Here is an 18,734-nt window from a genome sequence, read left to right on the forward strand (position 1 = left end):
CTCCAGATGAGCAAAGTTGTATGAAAATTTCAACCCAAGCCCCTAGGGAAAGCATCCTGGACAGTGCCGCACCAGAGCCCAGCCCTTCTCCTGGTCGCAACAGGAGACAGGAGCGCTCAGCCCACCGGCCCTCGCTGGACAGCACGGTGGGGAGCCCGCTCCTGCAGCTGCGTGTGTTCTGGCAAACAGGTGAATCAGTTCGCCTTTGAACTCGTACCAGGCACCTGAAATATGCAGGGCTTACTTCCACTGACTGGGCTGCCATGATGAAACCAGTAATTGCTCTTTCTGAAAGCAGAAAGGCGAGCTAATATGCCAGGAGAAGGTTCTTAGTGAGGGCTTGTGACTCGAGGCCTAACTGGCAAGCTCCGGTATGCATTTTGATACAGTTTTACGCATTTAAATGCATTTATTATGCATTTAAACAAATGCATAATCCCTTGAGTACAGTATATATTTAGAAACGTAGATCGGGAAGGTGTTTGGGCACTGAGAACACTCCAGCTCTGGTAGGGCTCTTTGTGCAGAACCGAACCCGACTAATGGATCAGCAGAGAAATCACCAGGCCTCGTCCTGGGGCCCACGGGGCACCTCCGCCTGCCACGGCAGGCCGCAGCAGCACCGCGGAGCCCGGGGGCTGACACCAAGGCGAAGCCCCTGCACAGCCCACAGTGTCTGGGGAACGTCTCTAAGCTAGCGGTGAGCCCAGCCAGAGCCCCCGAGGCAGCACACAGCCCCGAGTACCCAGGCCCAGGGCAGCCCGGGCCTGCCACGAGGCAGGCCGTACCGCGGCAGAACCAGCGCCAGCACGCGCGGCCAGGCTGGCATTTCCGCACCGCGCTGCTGGGCACGGCTGCGGCCAGGAGCGGTACTGCCAGGGCCAGCCAGGGCCCTGCCACGCGGGCAGCGCCCGCAGACCCGCAGCGGTAACCAAACAGGCTCTGAAGACCAGGGATGGATCCATCTCATCTCACTGGTTTGCTGCCTGGCCGCGCTGGCTTGGAACAGGCCTGGGCACACAGCACTTGCCCGGGGATGCTCGGAAGACATGAACCGGCACCACGCTGCTTTGGGAACATGGGAAACGCAAGCATGGTGGGAAAGACCACCATCACGGCAGCACAGTCACCGAGGCGCCGGGACTCCTGGCCTGTCCAGCTCCGTGACAGTCAGCTGGAGGCTGTATGGGGCTGGGCTTAGCTGGAGGCACCCAGCTCTCCCACCCCCAGTCTGGGGGATTGGTGAGGTTGTGTTCACATCCAGAACCGAGACTAACACATCCTTCTGCTCTAGACACTCAACACAATGAGAAACAGTCCCTGCCCCAGAGACACGATGGGCCAGGCGAGAGGGAGAAGGCAAAGGTGCAGGAGAGGAAACGCTGCTGCCCAGCGCCACAGATGGAAATGCGAGAGGGCAGCGCTCACGTTAACTCTCATGGCAGACCTGTGCTGGTAAGCACAGGAAGGGGCTTTCATAGGTGCTTCTAGCCCCGCTGTGCCCGTGCCTCCCTAGGCGCGACGGCCCCAAGCCCGGCCCGTGCCTGCGCACGCTCCCCCTCCGCGGGCCTCTCCTCGGCTCCCGCTGCTCCCACGAACCGGGACGTTCGTGCGCTCCTGGCACCAACATGGCTGTGAGGTCTCCACTGGCTCCTCTACAACCGCTCTACCAGCTCCCCTTACGGGAACCTTCCAGCAGGAAAAAAAGGTTTATCTTGCCCTACATTTGCTTGCCTGCAGATGAGGAGTGTTCACGGCACGGAGGACGGAGGGGAGGGGAAGGGAGAGCAGCGCATTCGTATCCTGGGACGCTGGAGACCAGCGGCAGCCCTCCAGGACAGAGGAGCCGGCAGAGAGGTGTGTGGCCGGGCAAGGGCTGCAGGACGGGGCGGCCGCCAGGAGGGCAGGGGCCGGCGAGAGGAGGCAGGCGGGCAGCCGCGGATTTCCCCCTCTCCGCTCGGAGGAGCTCCGCGCCCGCCGCCGGCGGAGCCGAGCCGCCCGCGGACCCCGCGGGAGCGCCCCGGGCTGGCTCCTCCGCCCGGGCACGGGCAGCGCCCGCCGCATCGCCGCGACCCGGCGCGGGCGGAGGCTGCGCGGCTGCGGGCGGCCCCGCCGCGCTCCCGGCCCGGCCCGGCCGTGCCGGCGCTCCCCGGGCGGCGGCAGCAGCGCGCCGCGGCGCGGAGGGGGCGGCGGCCGCCGCCGCGGCCCACACGGCCCTGCAGCACCCCCGGCCGCGGGCGGCCGCCGGCGCCGTCCCGCGGGCAGCGGCGGCAGCGCGACCCGGCCCGGCCCGGCCCGTCCGCGGGGCACCCCCCCCGCCGCGCCGCGCAGCCTCCGCGCCCCGCGGCCGCCGCCCTCCCGGGAGGGGCGTCCCGCCGCCGCCGCCGCCCCCGGTCCCATCCCCGGCCCCGTCCCGGCGCCGCCCGCCGCGCTGCGGGGCTCCCCCTGCCCCGGCCGGCTCGGGACCCCGCCGCGGCCGCCCCCTCCCCCCCCCCCCGCGCCCGGTCCCCCGTGAATAAGTACCGCGGGCTGCAATGCAGATGGAGCCGGGCACGGCAGCCCTCCGCGATTACCTGGCGCCTCCCGGGGAAGGACGGCGTCCGGAGCGCTTCCCCTGCAGGTGCGGCCGGGCTCCGGCGGGCTCCGGGCTCTGGCGGCGGGCAGGCTGGCCGCCTCTCCGCCCTGTGCCGGCGCTCACCAGCCGCATCCTAGAGCGGCTTCGCGGCGGCGGCGGCGGCCCGCGGCCGGGGCGGGCAGGGCAGCCGGCGCGGACGGCCCCATGCGGCGCGGCGGCGCGGCTCCGGCGGCGGGCGGCGGCAGGCAGCGCACATGCACACACGCACGGGCGGCGGCGGCGGCGGGCGGGAGGCGGGGGGACGGCGCGGGGCACGCAGCGGCGCAGCCCGCCGAGCCCGCTCGCATCGCCCCGCCGCGGGCGGCCAGCTCCGCGCCCGCCGGCCGATGACCTTGCCGTGTACCTGCGCCAGGTTAATCCTCGCCCCGCTGCGTAATCCTGCGCGCCGGGGCGCTGCCGCTGGACGGACGGACGGACGGAGGGGCGGGCGGACAGACGGACGGGGACGGGGCGAGGAGCGCGGCCACGGTCAGCCCCGCCGCCGGGACGGCGCCTCCCGGGGCGGGGGGCGGACGGGGGTGGGGGTGGGGGGGTGCAGCTAGAGCGGAGCGGCCGCGCAGCGCGCAGGGGCGGCGGGCGGCAGGGCCATGCGGCTCCGCGCCCCTCCGCGCCGGGCGCTCTCAGGCGGAGCAGCCGCGGCGCCGGGCGCTGCAGCGGGGCAGGGCGGGGTGCTCGGCGCCCACGGCTCGCCCCTCCGCGGTGGCTGCCGCTCCCATCCTCCGCGCCGCCGGCTGCCCCCCGGCCCCGGGCAGCCGTGCCGCTCGCTGCAGCATGGAGGCAGCCGCCGCCTCCCCCGCGCCGTGCCGCGCCGCGCCGGGGCGGGCTGGAGGAGCCGGGCGCCTCCCCGCCCCGCCGCACGCACGGCTGAGCCGCAGCCGCCCGGCCGCCGCGCAGACGTGCCGCCGGGCCGCCCCCCGCCGCGCCGGGCACGGGGCCGGGCTGCGCTCCGCCGGGCGGGAGCGGCGAGCGGGCACCGCCACGGACACGGACACGCCTCCGCCGGGCCCGGCTGCGGCGGCGGGGACCGAGCGCGGCCGCCGCCCCCGCCCAGCCCCACGCCGCAAGGGGCCGAGAGCCCCGGGGCGCCGGGGCGGGCGGGGTGTCGCGGTCCTGCGTGGTGCGCTCGGGGTTTGACGTGGGGGTTTATCCGGCACAGGCGCTCGCAGGATCAGCCCGCGGCGCCGGGAGCGGACACGCGAGGGTGAGCGGCGGCGGCTCGGCTCGGCGCGGACCTGCACGGTGGCGTGGCCTCTGCGCACCCCCGGGAGGCCGGTGCGGCAGCCCGCCCGGCGGACCGACCTCCGGGCGCCTGGTCTGAGGTCATGGGCCGTAACACCTGACTTTTAGGAGGGGATGGTCCTGGCAGGGAATAGAAAGGTTGGCTTATCTTGGGGGTCAATAAATTTGGGAGCTTTTAGGGATTTCTCTATCTCCGGGGATCTCTTAACGGGGAGAAAAGTGCATTTCACGCTACAAAATAGTGACACCTTTCTTTAATGCTCTTTTGTGAGAAAATGCCGGTGATGTTGCAGGACCCGAAGCAGAGCAGTAAGAGGAGCACTGCCCGTAGAACAGTGAAGAGGAGCTGAAGAACCTCGCCAGCTGCCAGCAACCCGCACCTGGAAGAAGGCACATGCCGCACACCCCCTGCACAGTGGGCCCTGTCTCCTCCAACACCCTCCTCTCGGGATGGCAGGCAGCTGCCGGCTCTACTGGGGCTGCCCAGGTCTGCTCGGCTTCTCCAGCCTGAGCGTTTGGGATGAGGTCTGCAGCTCGACCAGCACGGAGGGCAGTCGCTGCCGCAGGGTGCAGGGGAGACCGCTCTGTGCGCTCAGAGGCAACAGAAGCAACGCTGCAGGGACATGTTGACATTTTGCTGGGGATGCACATGGGGGGAGCCCCATCCCAGGAAGTGACAGTCCTCACGCCCCTCTGCTGACACTGTGTAAAAGATGTTCGTGCCCTGGGATGCAGTGCCTAGCGTCAGTGCGGGTGAGGAAAGGGAGCGCAGCAGTGCGCTCAGGCTCAGGTTTGTCCATGTGACCTGAGAAAATTGCTCTCCTTTGCAAACTCTGTGGTGGAAAGGGAGCTTGGTTTTGTGGTCTCCGCAGCAGCGTGTGACCCTGGTCCAGGGAGGAATGCACCTGCCAGAGCAGCAGCCATCCTCTGCCCTTCCAGCAGCCTCTGGAGCTGCCCAGGGCCTGGCAGCCAGGCTGGGTCTCATAAGTTAGTGTTTATCTCCACGTCCCAGCTGCTATTTCATGGAGCTGGTTGGAGTTGTTATAGGGGCAGGGAGGCTAAAATGCTGGCAGGAGGGAATGATGCTACTCCCTTGAGGGAAAGCTCATGTCAATACACTGATGTTGCTAGGGTTGGCTCTGCGGTTGCTCTCCCTAACACTCGGTTCTAGCACGGTTGTCCTTCGGAGCTGGAGACAATCTCATGCTTGGCCCTGATTCAGCTTCCACAGCATGCTCTCCTCTGAAGAGAACAGAGAGACAAGAAGATGCTCCGTGGTGAAGCGTCTGTTACCTTGGCTGATGTCTACCAGATCAGACAGTCATCTTGGGCTTCGCGGTCAGGCATTTGCTGCTCTGTCAGTTCTCTGCTGCCCCAGGAGCAGAATGCTGGAGTGACGGCGATGCCAGCTGTGCGGCTGGTGTCGGGAAAGGAGGCAGGTGCCTGGGTACAGCTTTGCTGGGGAAAGGGAAATGAAAAAGCCCAGTGGGAACTCAGTGGAAGCTTGTGCTCAGAGCCTTGTGTATACTGGAGGGTATATCGGTTTGCTACCACTCTGCACAAAAACACCATGAGGACTGCTTCAGGACCACCCTGAATTGGTACCATTACAGCACAGTCCAGAAACTGCCTCCTTGCAGGCAGCTACGATAACATCCTGCACCCTCTGGCCTCAGCAGTCTGAGCAAGGGCTGCTGTGGCCTCTTTGCCAGCCTGAAATCTATGTTGCATGTGGGACTGAAATGGCACCGCTGCCTTCTTAATATACCCAGTGGAAAAACTGCTCCTCCCTGGAGTGTCTGGAAGCGTGGGGAGCTGTGGATGTGCTGGGGAGGTTTGCTGGGTGAGGTGGACAGCCAATCTGTCACCCATGACATGGCCAATGTCCAGGCCACTGGATGTGTCTGCAGTGATGGCTCTGACTTTGTGTACTCACAGCACGTCTCCTCCAGCCACCTCCGGGTCCCTGGGCCTTGTCGTCAGGCTGCCGTGTGGGTGCTGTCCCACAGCAGCAACGGGGCTGATGTTGGGGTCTTTGTGTGAAAGCAGGGCAGCCCCGAAGGCTGCTCTTGGCTGTGATGTTCTTGCAGAAAGCCAGCCACTCCAGCTGCAAGAGATCATGCATGTCCCCTCCGGGGAGTGCAGTGTCAGTGACAAGCATGGACCTGGATCTGAAGGACCAGGGGTTGTGTGTGACTTGCCTTTGGCTCAGCTGCTCAGTGGGTGATGCTGCTGGGAAGCATGGCTCTGCCCAGCTGCCCCTCTCCTAGAGGCTCTTTGTGCTGGCATAACTGGGGACCTACCACCACCAAGTATAGCTCCATGGCTAGTTAGAAGCGGAGTGAAACCCCAGCAGCTTTCAAACAGGAGTGGTCAACAGTGCATTTTATTCCATGTCAGAGCAAAGCAAGTGAATCCTGGACCCAGCCCGAACTGACAGTGTGCGACTGTTGTGCTGTTGCAGGTCTTACCCTGAAACCATTGCCCTCTCTCTGGTTGGCCCTTCTGCCATGGTCTCTCTGTGGGGTGCTCCCAGCTGCCCAGGGTGACACCGGGCGGGGGGGTCTGTGCCTGCACGCTCCTGTTGGTGCCCAGCAGTGGACTGTTTTGGGAAAGACCTCAGTGGCCTAGGAGGGAGCAGGTGTGTGGCCAGAGGAGCCATCAGGCACATGCCCTCGCGTACCTGGCAGCGTAGCCCCATAGATGGTGTGGGCCTGCATGGCCCCCAGGGCTGGGGATGCTTGGTGTTACTCAGCTGAGCTCCTGCATAGCTCTGCTTAGGATTTGCACTGCCTTGGGGACGCCCCCGCTCCCACCGGCGCTCAACCACCATGTACCCCACCCATTACCCTTTCTAGTAAGTGCTTGCTGTGAGTTTTGTCTCACTCCAGCCTCCAAGCATAGTGTTAATGCCTTTTTCCTGGTAGAGCCAGTAACTCCTTAACCTAAAATCATTCCTGCCCCATAGGTATCATCTTAAAATGATTTAATAATTTCTTTTTTTGGCTGAAATACGAGAGCTTCGTGAAGAAAGTACTTTATACAAATAATACGTAGACCTGCTTTTATGCACTCTTTCTAACCCTTGACCACCTCATGAAGGAGGGAGCGCAGGCCTGGGCACCGTGCCACCTCACTGCAGCTGGCTGGGTATGGGGTGCTGTGCCCTCCAAGCTGGCTCCCCACACCTTCCAAACCCGTGCGTATGCCTTCCACAGCGCTCACAGGGGGCTGCTTGTCCCTCATCTCTTCAGACGTCCTCCCTGGCCCCACGTCATAAACCAGAGCCATCCTTCAAGCTGCAGCTGAAGCAGGCAGCATCCTCAGGAGTCCCTGCCAAACTGCTGGGCAAGCAAAACTGAGCACTGTCATTGGGGCAAGAAAGGAGAAGTGCCTCTTTTCTGAGGTGGTGATGCCTGTGCAGAGGTCTGAAGGAGCGACTATTTGGGCATACATCACTCCACACCAAGCACAGTGCTTTACGTTGGCCCTTTCTCAGTAGGTGCCTCCAAGCATTATCACAGCGTGCTGCGTGTACACCCTAAAGGAGACCAAGAGCAGTGCAGCGTAGCAGTGAGAGCAACAGACGGGTGGCTGCGAGTTGTAGCATCCAAGCTAAAAAAACTCTAAGGCAAGAGGCAGTAAATGTTGCTCTTTAAGATAGACTGTTGTACCTCATCAAAAAGTATTTGGAAACTGCAGTGTTTACTCATCCTTACAAGAAGAAAATTCAGAGCCTTAATCACTGAAATGTCAAGTGCTGCACTGTGTGGAGTGGATCCCCCTCCTCCAGAGCACCTGGGAAATGGGAAACGCTGCAGGCACGAGCGTAGCGCCAGCCTCTCCCTCCCGAAGAAGCAGTGAAGCGTGTTACGTTACCCCAGTACTCATTTCCCCGGGATTTTTTTTCCATTTTAAGTTCTTTAGTCTGTAAGATGGGGGAGCTGTTGCATTGTACAAAAAAATGGCAAAGACCGTTCCTACCAGTTCGTAGGCATTACGTCTCCTTTTAACCGGGCTGCAGCAGGCAGGAGGTGGGAGCCTCCCCAGCTGCCACGCAAAGCTGCAGCAAGCACCAGCGCTTCCCAGAGCCACGGAGCACCCAGTTATCCCTCTCGCCAGCCAGGGAGGCATGGGGCGAGCTGTGCGTGAACCTGGCCCAGGCAACAGGTTCTGGAGAGGCCCCTTCCTCATCATTACTTCTGATTTTATTTTAGGTGAACTGGTGTTGTGTTTCTCTCCGGGGTATGCTGGCGAGTGGTGAAGCAGCAGCGCAGATGCTCAGTGCTCGTCGGGCGCCTCCCAGCAGCCCCGCTCTGTCCGTCCCTGTGGCTGGCACTGCTGGTGACAGGGAGGAGGGGGGCTGGTGCCAGGGTTGTCCTTAGGTGGACTCAGTTCATCCATTGAAACCAAACCAAGTAAAGAGATACTTAAGACTGAAGTGTATCCTTTTTTTACATTTTAAAATCTATTTTTAAAAAACAGTTCAAATTAGATTTAAATTCATCATTGCAGTAATTGCACTGTCTCTTTCCTTGCTCTTTTAACAGATTTGCTTTTTGAGACATAAAATAAAGCACTGATATACTTTGGATTTTTTTGAAATCTGCATGTTTACATGAAGATTTCTACCAGGATATAAACCAGAGAGTGGTTTATATCCTTCAGTCCCTTTTAATCTGTAGATATAAGCTGGAGGACTAACACAAATTAGTGCTGGATGTCCAGTAGTGATCCAGCACGTGCAACGATTTTGCATTGCATAAGCACATTTTTGTCTGGGAAAGTCCTTGAGGCACAACTGAGAGAAGTTTGCCATGCCATCTAAGAGCCTTTCCCCCCGCCAGCCCCAAACCTTGTGGGCAGGGCTCTGCCCACCCCCTGAGCCAGTGTGCGAGCTCAGGGCACGGGGGCAGCATCCAGCCAAAGTGCCGCATCTGTCTCCCGAGGGCTTCACGCTCCACACGCTTGCTCTGCTCACCCCCATGGCTGTCTGGCCATGTCCAGCCCAGCGGCCGTCAGGCTGCTTCGTGGCTGGGAAAACACGTCAAAACACGGCTTGTGTAATTCGACGTGCATGGATATAGGAGTGGGAGGAAATACAGCAGGTGGAGACCCTGCACATGAAATGGGAAGATAGAGATTTGTTGCAGGGCTGTAAATCAAAAACGGAGAATAAGACCAGTTGTAATTTAAATAAACAGCCTACCCCAAAAAACCTGTTACCTGCAAAAGGCTGTTTCCTTCTGCCTGGTTTCATTGTCACCCCCAGGCCATGGGACAAGTGCTCACGGGGCAGGTAGGGACCAAAGCAGCAGGGGAACTGCCACGGGTCCCCTGCGGCCGGAGGGCAGCTTTGGAGCTGGGGCAGAGGTTAGATGAGAAGGAGGGGGCTCCCGACACTGTGAGCAACCCCATTTTCCGGCTGTAACCAGACATACAGGTACCGGTGTTTCTGAGGGGACAGACCTCACCTTCAGTCCACGAAGCCCTTTTCCTGACATAGGAGTGCCTTTTACTTTCCCAACTCCGCTAACCACAGGAGGCGGAGGCCAAAGCGGACCAGTGGCCCCAGGAAGGGACTCACTGCTGCATTGGAATGCTGCTATCTGGTGAGCTGGTTTGGGGAAAAACTGCTCTAATGCTCTTCCTCAGAGGGAGATTAATCCCACCGGATCCAAGGGCAGCGATTGCCCATCGCTGAAGGAGGACTTCGATCACCCACCACAGAACGGAGGCTTCCGATGGGCGTGCGGCAGGTGCCTGCGGGGCCCCCCCTCGATGTTCGACCTGACGCCGCTGTTTGCTAGCAGCAGGAACGCCTCACCTGGCGTCAGGGAGCTTGCCGATTCTCTCAAGCCAAGACAGGCACGAAGGGATGGGGAGGATGATGGAGAAATGGCAGACCACCAGTCGAGATTCCTTCGATCTGAGCTGGCAACCGTTCAAGTCCACGCACCATCAGCTGAGCGGGCTGCTGCTGCATTTAAGCAGACAGAAGCGCTGGGGGCCGTGTGGATGGCATGTGCTTCACCTGGCAGATCGCACAGGCACCTTGTCCTGCTTCACCAGGGCGCAGCATCCCCTGCCTTGCCTGTTTAACAGAACGGAGCGGCTGAGCTAAGGATGCACTCTGCCGCCTGTCTCCTCCGTCTAGCAGTATCTGGGTGTGCCCTTGATATTATAATATCAATATTTTAATATCCCGTAACACTTGCATTCTTTTCATAGTGGGTTTTTGGGGTTTGGTCGTTTAAAATTCTTCTTATTCACATTTCTTTCTTATGCAATTTATTGCTTCTTTGCTGAGGTGACTTCTCAGTAGAAAATAGCAAAATCAACATGACCAGCCTGCTTGAATTCCCTTAGCATGCTTGCTGCTCTGTAAGAGCCATGTGGAGAGCTCGTTTCCGTAATAGCCTGAAAAATTGTTTGCTCTTCTACCAGTTGCTGATGTGTTTTCCTTAAACCAAATCTTGCCTGGGAGAGAGTCTCTAATAATTGGCACTGCCTTCCTTCTTCTGCGTGTCCCATCTCCTCTCTTACACCCAGCAACAAACTGAGGGTTCACGTTCAGCTGACCGGGATTGGGAGAATGAAGAACGACCAGAGACCTCATGCATGCACACAAGAAAAAAAAAAGAAAAAAATTATTTCATTTACAGCCTTTACAGTCATTCATTTACAGTCTTTACTGTCACAGTTTAAAGCCTGCAGAAGCTCACCACTGCCATAACCTCACTGAAGTGACACAGCTACATCAAGAACGAGCCAATTGTTACTGCAGAATTTTACTCCTGAGTGCAGGCAAGGTCTAATTTTGCCTGATGTTTTGCTCCCCAGACAAGGAATGCAATATTCCATTGAACAGGAGGAGAAAGCAGATTTAATGATTATTAGGCATAAGCATCCCAAACAAGCAGAACTCAGAAAATAATAAAGTAACTAATATTTTGGGGAAGTTGCTAATTGGAAAAAAAATACAGAGACACACAGGCAAAAAAAGTCTAGTAATAACTCTTCAAAAGAGAGTGAGCTGGAGTCTGGCGTGGATCCCCACAGCTTCTGAGCTTGTTCAATTAAAATCAACACTGAATGGGTTTTCTTTCACTTCCATTACTCAAGCTGCATTCTTCAAAGGGATAGCAAATGAGTGATATGCATATGAAAGAACCATGGAGTATGAAATTACAAAATGATACAGGGTTTGGATATTTGCACTTTGAGATATCAAATCTTCTGAAGGAAAATATTTGAGCAAATTCTGAATAAAGAACCCTACAGAGGAGGAAGGAAGGGCTGTGAGATAAATCTAATAAGAAAGAGACTAAGCAATTTTCAAGCGCTATTGAATTACTTGCTTTAACCATGACACAGTATTTCCAGTCTAGGACTTACTCTTCTGCCTGGTCAGGGCAGCGAGCACGTTGTTACAGCCTTTCAGGCCTGTCTTCCTATACACGGCTGCTGTGGGGCAGTCTGTGGGGAGCACTTGTGTCCCTCCCATGCAGTTTCTCCTGCCACCACAGTGCCACCGAGGCAGGGGAGTCCCCAGCTGGTCTGCTGGGGCTCCGAGATGCGCTTTGGGGATGGCAGGGTCTTCGGCACTGCGTGCTGGGGCTGTGCTGAGCGTTCGGGACCATGCATTGCCCCCCACGCCCCCCCCTTCCTGCCACCTCCTGCCCTGCTCGCTGCCTTTGGGCAGACAGAGCGTGGCTCCGTCCTGCAGCACGCGGCCGCGTCGCTGCTGCCCTCGCAGGCAGCGATGCCGAGGGGCCGCACGCGGAGCGGGACCCTCTCCACGTGTCTCTCCCTGAGGCTGCTGGGGTCGCTGGTTTGGTACAGGCTCGTCTGCGGGTGGGTTGCAGGAGTTTACATTCGCCAACTGGGTCTCGTTTATGTTCACAACACAAAATGGGTTAAAGGTCCTGACTCAGACTTGGATTTAACCCTTTCCAGGGATTTAGAGGTGCTAAAACTCACTTCCTCGCTCCCTGGCACCCACCCTCTTTTCCTTTTTGCAGGCACTGCGTTGATGCAGCACCTCTCCGGGCATATGGGATCCGTACCTCCTCGCTGTTCTGCTCGGCTCCGCAGCGTGGGACAGGAGGCAACCGGCCCGAGGTGTCCGGACCCCGGTGCAGCCACTGCTGCCCTATGGAGTACATCTCTGCTTTGGCCTTCCTAGCTTTTGCCCTGCATGGCCAAGGACATACTATATTACAGCTGGTAAGGAGACCTAACAGGTGTGTCATGGTCTGTTTGGACCTCTCACATTTACAGGACAACGTACTCTGTAAACTAACCTTTATTTTATGAGCTCATTAAGAAATATAACAAACAAACATGACAAACAAGGGCTCAATCCCCTTTGCCCAGACTAGTCTTTCACGTGAATTCACTTACACCACTCAAGTCACGAGGTTTTGTAACTTCTAACTCTGAACTCGTGCACCTGTGAACGAAACAGCTCCTTAGCCGAGGGTGAGGGTGCCCATCCTTCCTCCTCTACCACAGTGCGGGTGTCCCCTGCACCACACCGGCAGGCAGGAAAGCCTCAGCAGTCCTGCTGCTCTTGGGTCCGTTTCAAAAGCTTTTTGGGTAAACTGATGGTTTATACCTTCCAGCTTGGACGTGTGGTCTATACCGTTTCCACGAGCTGGCAGATTCTGATGCGACTGCCCGAGGCTCGATATGTGGAGACACCGGCTGCCGGGGACAGCGGCTGCATCGTGGCCCTGTAGCTCTTTCTGGTCAGCTCTCCTGCCCACGTGGTGCTCTCGCTCTGACCCAATGGCTCTGCTCCCAGCTCCCATCGGGCCTCCCTTGGCACGAGCTGTGTAAGCCAAAACCTGAGGAGTCGTCGCGTGAACAGTCACAAGGTGCCAGGTATTCCCATCGTTTCTTTTCTATGAGAGGGCGTGAGGGGAGGGCTAGGGCTACCTGCTGCATAGCTGTGCCTGTTCTTGGTCTCAGCCTGCTTTATTTTTAATATTATGTCATTGAAAGTCACCTGTTTGGCACTGAATCGTCTCGTATTCTTAGGAATATGCTGCATGGAAAACACTTAGTTGCCTTAGAAAGCTCCTAGCCCTGCTGGTATCTCTAATCACACAAGACTTCCATGCTGTGTTTAAAAATCTCAGAATGCCATGACTTGATGGTAATTAGTGATAATTGTTTCACACACAGTCACTGTATTTGACTAATAACTCCCTTTACAAGAGTCAGGGAGATCAGGGACGCTTGGGTCAAGAACTGTCGCTGTTAATTACCCTTTTACTCCTCCCGTTGCTAACGCAAGCTTCTCCGCTGCTTCTGCTGGTGTTGACCTTTCAGGGAGCGGAGGCTCAGTCCTGCACGGTCCCGAGCACCGCGCCCTGCACAAGCGAGTTCAAGGGCTGCATCCCAGGTTCCCTTCCAAGGTGGCAAACACAGATTTTTATTTCTTGAGGAAAAGAGGCAGGTATATAATCCGCAGTCTGAACTGCCACAGAGCGCAGGCCAAGAGCCACACGCTCATGGGTTTTGCTGTTGTTTGAAGTTCCTCTGGAGAAGAAACCAGGCTGCGTTAAAGAAAAACAACTTCAATAGGCAAAACTTGAATGGCCTCTTGGGTAAGTTGCTCCAATGACTTACTATCCTTATTGTTAAAAATGTGCATCATACTTCTACTTCTAAGTTTCCTACTGTAGCTTCCAGACTTGGGTTTTTTTTTTTTCCTCTTTCTAATGTCTAGCCCCTAAGAGGAATGTTTTGCAGGTACTGGCTGACATTTGCTAGTACGCTGTGAATGGCCGTGGGTAACAGGAAGGGGTCAGGAGATGCTAAGAACTGTACTGCCATCTCCAGCCAGAACCCCCTCTCTTCCCACTGACAAGCCATCCTGCCCTGCAAGGTCACCAATCTGCCAACGCTTGAAAGTCACACCAGGGAAGCTGGAGAATGAAGGCGTTGCTGATACTACCACACAGGCTTGAGCAAATGTGGCTGCAAAAAAGGGGCTGATCATCTGAAAAGGTTGGGAAACACTGCAAATCAGAGGAGATTAGTTATTAGATGTTTTTCCCCTTGTGTCAGTGTTGCCAGACTGTGCTGGGGTCCCACCGTCATCCCCTCAGAGAAATGGATTTCCTTTGTATGGCAAGACCCTGCTCTGGCGCACTTCAGCCTCTCCGAAAGGAACGGTGTCCCCTGCCCAGAGGGTCACCCCAGCCCTCCTGAGGGGTGACAGGGGCTCAGTCACTGCAGCTTCTTGGAAGAGGCTTCTTAGGAACTGCTGTCCCAGCGTGGGGAGAAGCCAGGGGTTTCCAGGCTTTGCCTCTCTGCGATGAATGAGCCTCGCAGGGCAGGGTGAGCACCTGGCCCCACAGCCAGCTGCCGCCCCACACCGGCCTGGCCACGGCCCCCCGTTCTGGCTGCTGCTCTGGAGGGTGGGGGCTCTGGGGTGTCCTGGGGTGCCTGGTATGCAGGCACAGAGCTGAAAAGCCAGGAGCCCCCCGGGAACTCCCTCCCAATAGCATGCCGCTATGGAGTCAGGCACCTCCTGCACCCCTGGGCAGGGGGGGTCTGGTCCCTGCAGCCAGGTGCCCACACTGGCCTGAGCACAGCTCTCGGCAAGGTCCAGAGCCACCACCACACCCCCCACTCCTGAGCATCACCCTCCTCCGCTCACACACCTCTTACCCTGCCTGCCCAGCAAAGCATCTGTTGGACCCAGCTCTGCTCTCTGGAAGGAGGTGCGTGAATACTGAGCAATTAATCAGACGCTAAAAAAAAAACCTCCACCACTGTTACTTTACAAACTCAGAAGGCAAGACTGCAAAGATGTGGTGCTCTTATGAAATCAGTGAGCAATATGAATATGGAGTGTGAATATGCATTCAGTGTGTATAGGAACACGAAATTATACAGGAAATGGGAACTATATCTCCAGAAAATGTCCTTTACATGGCAATGACCAAGCACTTCAGATAGCTGTGTGGAACAGCAGTTGTCCCTATGGGCCGAGTAAAAGGCAGTTCTGGAAACACTCCCCTCTGCATCAGAGATAATGCCCTTCAGAAATGCCTCTCCCATTACTGAGACACTGCCCTGCCATCGCAGAGTCTCCCCACTCAGCCTCTCCACTTGCAGAGGTCTCTATGAGTTTCTGCAGCTCAGTGTGAATTCTGCATTGGCAATAGCAGACACCTTAATGAAAAGCATCATCCCATCAGCAGCAGCTCCAGCCTGCTCTCAGCAGTCCTCCTGATTAGCCCGCACCGGAGCTGTCGCTTGGCGCTGACCTGAAAATCTGCTTACCTGATTTCTGGGTAGGAGGGAGCTCAGGGCTGCTGGCGTCTGAAACGCGAACACTCAGCACAAAAAACCTCTGCTCAGCTTAATGCCTTGCTACCCTTGTGCAGCCCCAGGCGGATCGGCCGTCGAGGTGCTGGGAGCAGGCGGAGGTTTGCCCACGTTTCAGACTGCTGGTGGGGGGCGGCAGTGGAGCGGGGGGTGCATCCAGGGGGGCATTCTTGCTGCTTCTGCTTTGAGAAGGTGCATTCTTGGATTTCCCCTAGATTTCTCTTCTAAATAAAGCCCCAAAGGTGCTCACTGTGCTCAGGTTTCCAGGTACCACAGAGAGATGGCACAGGAGCATCTGAGGCAGCCTCTCTTTTCCTGTTGTAGCACTTTTCTATATATACCCACCAAGAGACTCCTCTGGTGCTCACCCGTTTGATCGCTCAGCAATAAAATCTGCAGGTGCTTTTTTCTGTGTCAGTGTTACACGTTCCTGTCCGCACTGCAGCAGGGCATGGAGGTGCCACTGAGAGCCCACATCCCCACGTCCGGCTCTGGGTGGGCACGGCGGAGAAGCGTGTCACCCAGTTTAACTCCCAGTCCCAGACAGGGCTGGCAGGGAGCAGAAAAGTACCAAGACTGGAAGCTGCATTCACAGTAAGGCTCACATCTGCTTACACTATTATTCCCTGGTGGAAACTGAGACCATTTTTCTGTGTTAGGACCTTTGTCTCTCTTGTGGCTCACTCCCTGCTGCTGTCCTCTCCAAGCACTGATCGTGCACTTCACTTCTTCACGAGGGCTCCCCTGGCACAGACTGTGGTGGCCCTGCGCTCCCCTCCGGGGAGCTCCCCACTAGCCCTTCCCCAAGCCAGCCAGCCCCTCCAGCGCAGCCAGCTCCTCGCCTGCCCAGCAGTTACCAGATGTGTCTCCATCCTGCCAACGTTAAATCAGCATTTTTCCCCTCCGAAGCCCATGCACGTCAGGTTTGCGCGTTGTTAAGCCCATGATGATTCTGCCTGGGGAGTCAGTCATTAAGAAAATGTTACTGGCTGGGGAACTCTGCTGCAATTTGCACCTCTGAAACGCGGCTTGTTTGAACCCGAAATTGCCACATCCACTTGTCTTCAGCTGCTAGCTATTCTCAGTTTCTCCTGCAACTTTGCACACTGCTGAGGACTAACCTAAAGATTCATGTTTTCCCGTCTCAGTTCAGCCCCCTCTCTTAAAATACAGGAACAATTGCAGCTTTTTTCCCCGCCTGATGATACCATTCCCAGTTTGATGGTTATTAAAATCCTCGTTTCTGGTCTGTCACAACAGTACCTTGGATGAAGACCTGGTCTCCATGTGTGGGGAACTTAGTGGTCTGAGCCACTCCTCATCCTCATCCGTTTCCACAGATTCTGTCTCCATCAGCTTGCTTTCTTTCCCCATCACCTGTCTGCACCAGTGTTCAACACTACAGCCTTACCAAAGCCATAACCATAAAGTGAAATAGCCACTCGGTTTGCGTTTCTTGCCCAGGCTGCCTTTAGTCTTCTCCCCCACCATAATGCAGAGTAGCTGCCCTCCTCTCCTCTGTGTTGCTGATCGACCTTTTGCATGGTATTCCACGTGCTTTGCTCTTTTCACTTTTCTTCTGGAAACCTTTGCTTTCTTCAAGATTTTCACTGTCTCCAAGATGTAGTTCCCTTTGGTGGATAATTTTCCCCACGCACACACTCTTTGCAAGTTTTCTCACTCCTTATGTTCTCTTTAAAACTGTTCATCCATTTGGGGCAGCTTCAGTCAAATTTTCCCTTTTGTGGAGGAACCTAAATAAAGCAGTGCTCAGCTAGATTTCAGAAAGGCATTTTTTGATATTCAAGTGGGATTTTTATCTTTATTCACTCCAGTGGAAAGATCTCATATGCAATAAAGAAATAGGTACTGTTGTCTCCATTTAGCTTTCTCTCTCATCACTCCCCTCTCCGATTTTGAACTACATAGCAAAAGGAGCTGCTGCCAGGAAAGCTTTCTACCTTCTGGAAAACTCATGGATAAGATGTTCTCAATCGGTAGAACCAAAAATCTGCTCCATGTATGACCACCAAAAATCTCTTCATTTCTGAGACAAGCTTGTTGAACCACTGGCTCAGTCCAGGGCGGGATTTTGTTGCTGGTCACATCCAAGAGACCTGCATTTCAATAGAGCTCTGACTCTGAAACAAGAACAATGAATTAATTTTCTTTCTCAAAAACACATAAGAAGAAAAAAAGAAATAATCTTTTACCTTGCTCATCTGACTGGAAAAGCATTTCTGGAGATTTTATTAACTCTATCTGATTTTAGATTAGTTTTTAAAGAAATTTACCATGGCAATTCAGTAAACCTAAGTACATTTCCAGAAGACAGTTTTGTCAATCCTGTTTTTATCTCCAAACATGAGAAACACCAAAATGTGCAAAAGAGCTCACACATGAAATACCAAGCCTCATTTCTGCAGTATTTCCATATTTAACATAGGTTTAATGAAAAATGTGTAAAACTACCCTGCTGGCCAAATCTGGCTTTGCTGCTTCTTCCACGTGCTTCGAGGCAGGCATCTCCGGAGGCCATATGCTCATGGCAAGGCAGCGGGAGCTCCCAGCCCAGACCCCAGCCAGGCTGAGGGCTCAGCGTGCCCCGAGCCCCCTCCTGCTAACCCCCACCGGTGGGGACGAGCTGCTGCCGGCTCGGGCAGGGGAGCCATCCAGGCCAGGGGCTGTGCTTGGGGCCAGGGGGACGCGGCACCTGCAATCTGTGCCCGCAGGCTGTGCCCGCAGGCTGCGTCACGGCTGCGGAGAGCTGGGCGAGGGGGTCTCGGGCAGTGACAAGATCAGTGTGTTGAAAATAGCCGTAATCAGCTCGTGCTGCGGTGCAGTACACCTCCAGCCCCCAGCTCAGCGCCGGGGCACATGCAGGCGGGCAGCCGCGGTGTGTCCAGCTGTTGTGGTTTCCCCCCATTGGGCGGCTCAGCCCACCCAGCCGCTCGCTCACTCCCGCCAGTGGGATGCAGAGGGAGTCAGGAGGGTGAAAGTGCAAAAACTGGTAGGTTGAGATGAAGGCATTTTAACAGGTAAAGCGAAAGCTGCACGTGTAAGCGAAGCAAAACAAGGAATTCATTCACCCCTTCCCATCGGAGGGCGGGTGCTGAGCCGTCCCCAGGACAGCAGGGCTCCTTCATGCGTAATGATGACTGGGGAAGGCAAGCACCATCACTCCCGACATCCTCCCTTCCTCCTCCTCCCCCAGGTTTTATGGCTGGGTATAGCATCCTATGGCCTGGAATACCCCTTTGGTCAGTTGGGGTCACTGTCCTGGCTGTGCCCCCTCCCAGCTCCTTGTGCACCCCCGCCCACTCGCTGGCAGGGAAGGGTGAGAGGCAGAACAGCCCTTGATGCTGTGCAAGCGCTGCTCAGCTGTAACTAAAACATCCCTGTGTATCAATACTCATCAGCACAGATCCGGAGCACCATGCAAGCTACTGTGAAGAGAATCAACTCTATCCCAGCCAAACCCAGAACAATGGCTAATTCACATGCAGCTACC

The 18,734-nt window shown here is 56.6% G+C and overlaps 1 protein-coding gene and 1 long non-coding RNA gene across 4 annotated transcripts in view; one reads left to right on the top strand and one right to left on the bottom strand.

Annotated features, from left to right (window-relative positions):
• The window catches only part of LRFN5 (leucine rich repeat and fibronectin type III domain containing 5), a 58,642-nt gene extending 55,153 nt beyond the window's left edge, over positions 1–3,489 (bottom strand). Inside the window, exon 1 of one of the 3 annotated variants that reach the window (XM_075104420.1) lies at positions 2,574–3,488. The gene's annotated coding sequence lies outside the window, so the exon portion shown is untranslated. Of the gene's footprint in view, positions 1–2,573 lie in introns of all 3 variants that reach the window. The other 2 variants (XM_075104419.1, XM_075104418.1) reach the window with 2 other exon arrangements.
• LOC142062248 (uncharacterized) lies at positions 1,620–15,351 on the top strand. The gene is made up of 4 exons (XR_012662411.1): positions 1,620–1,857; positions 11,899–12,103; positions 12,502–12,774; positions 13,624–15,351. It is a non-coding gene; the product is annotated as an uncharacterized LOC142062248 (long non-coding RNA).
• The last annotated feature ends 3,383 nt before the right edge of the window (positions 15,352–18,734 follow it).

Source organism: Phalacrocorax aristotelis, chromosome 9, assembly GCF_949628215.1.
Source record: "Phalacrocorax aristotelis chromosome 9, bGulAri2.1, whole genome shotgun sequence".
NCBI lineage: Eukaryota > Metazoa > Chordata > Aves > Suliformes > Phalacrocoracidae > Phalacrocorax > Phalacrocorax aristotelis.